The following is a 4,965-nucleotide window of genomic DNA, read 5'->3' as shown; positions in this document are numbered from 1 at the left end:
CCATTGGAGGCAGCTCGGAAGGGCAATGGAGCTTAGGAAAGCCAGCAGGTCTTTAAGGGCAGCAGCCACCAAGCACAAGGATGGTCCATACTGATACTCATTAAAACTAGGAGACCTTTGGGGAGATGGGCTTGGCTAAACAGGACCCTCTTGTCCACCAAAGGAGGGATGGTGAAACCAAAGCTCCCAGAGGGTAGACACTTGCAGGGAACATCAGGGACATGCAGAAGAGCTGCTACTACTCTTCTAACAGAGAAAGAATAAGCAAGGAACACATGGGCTCACTGCTGAAGGGGGCAGGGGCTCTAGTAATGGCAGATGCAGATAGGTCTGAGGAGCTCAGGGCCTTCTTCTTGGCTTCATTCTTCACCAACACAATCTCCTGGGCTGTTGTGCCTCGAGTCAGGGCTCCAGAGGAGAAAGAAAGCCATCAGGGGATGAGGGTTGAGTGAGGGATGACTTGCAAGAACTCAGCCCCTACAAGTCAGTGGGATTGCAATGGCTGCATCCAAGGCCATTGAGAGAGCTGGCCACTGTCATAGCAAGGCTGCCCTCTGTCATCTTTGAAAGGTCGTGGAGATGGAGTGAGGTCCCAATAACTGCAGAAAGGCACATGTTACATCCATCTTCAAAAAAAGGCCCAGAGGGCACCCCAGGGAACTACAGGCCATTCAGCCTCAATTGGTTGAGGAGTGTGTCATGGAGTGAGTCCACTCACTTCTGGGCACGTGAGGGAGAAGAAGGTGGTAGGGAAGAGTCAGCATGGATTGACCCAGGGTAAATTGTGCCTCACCAACCTGATTGCCTTCTAGGATTAAATAGCTCTATTTGTGGTTGGAGAGCAGAAAATGTCTTTCAGCTTGATTTGAGCAAGGTGTTTGACACTGTCTCCCACAATATTCTTGTGGAATACAATTTAGAAATGTACCGCCTAGATGGGTGGACAACCAGCTGGCTAAAGAGCTTGTTGGATGAACAGGTTCAGAGGGCAGTGGTGAAGGCATGGTATTCTTCTTGGATGCCGGAGAGAAGTAGAACACCACGGCACTCTCCAGGAACCTGTCCTGTTCAACAGCTTTATTGGTGACATGGAAAGGGCAATGCTCAAGATGCTTGTTGAGGACCCAAAACTGCAGGGGGGCCCAGTCCTATGCTTGAGGGCTGCCATTGAGAGGGACCTAGACAGGCAGGAGGAATGGGCTGTCAGGAACCTCATGAAATTCAACAAGGCCAAATGCCAGGTCTTGCACCTGCAATAAACCAACACTCCACTGTGCTGCACGCTGGGGCCTGAGTGCCTGGGGAGTGGCTCTGTGGAAAAGGACCTGAGGGTGCTGGGGGACAGGAGGCAAAACATGAGGCAGCAGCATTCCCTGGCAGCAAAGAAGGCCAGAAGCATTGTGGGCTGTATGAGCAGGAGCACAGCCAGGAGGTCGAGGGAAATGGTGATCGCCTTCTATTCAGTATTCATTAGACCACACCTAGAACACTGCATGCAGGTTTGGGTTCCCAGAACAAGAAAGAGGTTGATAACTGGGAGCAGATTTGGCCAAGGGTCCTCACAACAGTTGGGGAGCTGGAACACTTGCTCTTTGAGGAAATGGGGCTTGTTCAAGTTGTGGAAGAGAGGGCTTTGGAGGGATCTCATAGCAGCCTTCCAATGGCTACAAGGAGGTCATCAAGAAGATGGAGCCAGGGTGCATGATGGGAGGACAAGAGACAATGAGCATAAGTTGGAAGAAGAGATGTTCATGCAGGAGGCATAAGGAAAAGCTTTTCCACTAAAAGGATGGTCAAGCACTGGAACTGCTTGCTCAGAGAGGCTGTGCAGTCACCTCCCTTGGTGTTTTCCAGTACTGGACGGGATGAAGCCCAGAACAACCTGCTCTGACCCCAGAGCTGACCCTGCTGTGAGCAAGCAGATTAGGCTAGAGACCTCCTGATGTCACTTCCACCCTGAAGGAGTCCGTGATTCTTCCCACTCTCGATCTTCTCTTGTGGATGTCAGGGAAAAGCACACAGGTGCCCTGTGACAGTAGAAGCAGGCCAGCTTTCTTGTCCTCCTCCAGCCAGAATTATTCAGATACAGGGCTTCTTGGCAGGAACCCCCCAAACAGCCCTGATCAATCCTTTGCTTCACTTTTTTATTCTCTTTTTTTTTTTCCCTTTCCTCCCTTGTAAGTATGTCTCTTTTACCATCTGATCCCTTCTCCTACAGCCCACCACTGCCTACCCTTAACCCATTGGCACTGCTTTGGTTTGTTTGTTTGTTTTTGACTTGTTTTGTTTTGACACAGAGGAGCTTCAGTCCTGAAGGATCTTGAGAAACTCAGGTGATTCACACAACAGATACCTCATGAAGATTTACAAGAGACGTGTCGAGTCCTGTGCCGAGGCGGGAATAACCCCGTTGTTCATGAGGTGAGGTTGAGGGACCTGGCCTTCTTTAAACTGCTGAAGTGGAGGCAAAGGGCAGTAGAGTAAGAGCCTGTGACCACTTGAAGGGGGGGGTTCAGAAATGATGGAGCTTCTCTTGATAGTGGGAAAGAGCATGAGAAGGAGGAAAAGCCACCAAGAACAGCTTGTGGGGTTTAGCTGTGACATTAGGAAAATAAAATGTCAGTCAAAGGGTAGTGCTGTGGTGCTAGAGGTCACCCAGAGGGAGTCTGTGATCAGCCCCTGCCTTGGTGTTTCAAGGAAAAACAGGTGAGGACAGGAAGACATCAGGAGAGGTGGGGAGATTGTGGGGTGAGAGCAAGGTGGGGAAGCAGGTTGGGTGTCTAGGGTCTGCAGGGAAACAGGCAAAGGCATGGGAAAGGACCGGACACCCTGCGGTGGAGATGGCCAAGGGCACTGCCAAGGCTGAAAGCTCCCAACACAGCTAGGTCTTTGTCCTGTTGGCTATGGCTGGTGTCTTTGCCCCTAAGGCCCAGGAGAAGACGTCATTTCCATAAAGCACTGTGGCCTCGCTGCCTCCTTGTCCCTTGGGAGCCCAGGAGGTGCTGTATAATGGTCCTGTACTTGGCCTTCAGCATGGCCACCCACGCACTGACCCCAGGAAGAGCCCTGAGTAACATGTGATGGAAAGCATCACCCTATCCAGGAGCTGGCTGTCAGTGCCTGGTCACTCTGCTTGATAACACACATCAAGGTTGACTTGGCATCACAGCCACCCTCACATTGCCTTTGCCTACCTGCAATCAGGGCCTCCAACTTTCGGCTCTAATCAGCCCCTGGGGAGCCTTTCTGGATAATGGACCTCAGTGGGACACATTAACGCTCCAAGAAACTTGGGGATTTGCTTCTGACTTTAACTTCTTGAGAGGTTTGATCAGTTCCTTCTCAGCATCTGAGGTTCATGGGTCATCAGCAAAAACACCTGAGGGGTCATTAAAATGCAAAAGCCCCTAAGGAGCCATGCCTCTTTCCATAAGTTTCTTCAGTTTGTCCATTCTTGTATGGCTAATTGGAAAGTTTGCAGGAGTGTTTTGAAATTAGGCAGATTTGAATGAGCACCTGAAAAGAAAGATGTCTGCTTCTTAAGCTTTCTTGATTCTTCAGTTTTCAGAATAAGTGATACCCACATTCTCCAATTCATACTGACCCACAATGTCTCCTAAAGAAGTCAGGACACGTCTGAAAAGCAATATTTTTGATAGGAGACATGTATGGACAACCTTCCTCCCTGCTCCCCAGCCCTGCCACTTCCCTCATCAGCCACTGGGGACTTAAATCACTCTTGTTCAAATCGAACCTTTTGCCACTCAAGGCTGCAGCGGAATGTTACAGCTCATGTGCACCAGTTCCCACCTGCTTTCCTTAAAGAACTAGCTGCAAACAGACACACAAGATTTTCTCTTAGTTGCAAACAATCAACAATAAAATTTGGAACAGCTGAATAAAAGATACAAGACACTCCTCAACTGTATGTTCACTCCAAGCTGCCTCCAGTGAGGTCCACTGCCCACAAGACGTAACCTTCCTTGAGATGTTTTTGACAGATGGATAGGAAAGGATAGACAAGAAGCAGAACAAAGGAGCTGGCTAAAGAGACAAGGAGACTGCTGGAAGACGAGGCAAGCTTCAGACTGCCAGCAGCTCAGAGCAGCAACTGGAGAGCTGAGATGTACCTGAATGATAAAAAGTAAGGGGAGGAGGAAGACTGGGAAACAAGGGAAAATGCATATGCCCAGAGAGTCTGATTCAAATATGACTTTAGAAATGATTAATTTAATCAGGACACATGGAAATACTTGAAAGATTACTGAGATTGCATCCACAGCTTAATAGACAGAGCAGTGGAAACACAAGGTCCAGGGCATATCGATATTTCTTCTCCCCAGATTAAGACCCTTCCTGAAGATTTCCACTCTTTCATCATAGGAAAATATTGACAGTAAAATGAGCCAATCATTGGAGCTGATGAAAGTAGGCTCATATTTTTGAAATGTTGAGATAGTTCTTCACCTTTCCAGGCAGAGCTCAGCTGTCCAACCACAAGCACCCAGTAGCACTTGGAGAGGCCCCAGTGTCTCTGAGGGACCTGCCTGGGCCTGGCAGCTCTCACAGGGGACCTGCAGGAGACCAGAACCCCTTGGAGCTGCATATGGAGGCTGGGCAGAGGGGACCAGAGCACCTGGAAGTGCACCAGCCACCCATGACCCTGTGACTGCATCTCACCCCAGTTCTGAAAGTCTCTTTCCTTTTCATAGGGGATGCATAATCTCCCCAGAACACTAGTATAGTAAAGCAGAACAAATCAAGAAAGACAATAAGAACATAAAAAAATAATAGCTGGAATGTAAAACAAAACATTACTTTGCTTTCAATCTTTGTCTTAATTTCTTTCTTGTTTCATTTTTAATGTCCTTTTCTAAACTTTTCTGTTATAATCAGGCCTACACCACTAAACAGGATATTGTTGTGTCTCACACAGAGCCTGGTGCTCAGAAGACCACCCCCTGC

This window comes from Apteryx mantelli, unplaced genomic scaffold (assembly GCF_036417845.1).
Source record: "Apteryx mantelli isolate bAptMan1 unplaced genomic scaffold, bAptMan1.hap1 HAP1_SCAFFOLD_20, whole genome shotgun sequence".
NCBI lineage: Eukaryota > Metazoa > Chordata > Aves > Apterygiformes > Apterygidae > Apteryx > Apteryx mantelli.
The sequence above is the reverse complement of the archived record's forward strand: the minus strand, read 5'-3'. Positions refer to the sequence as shown.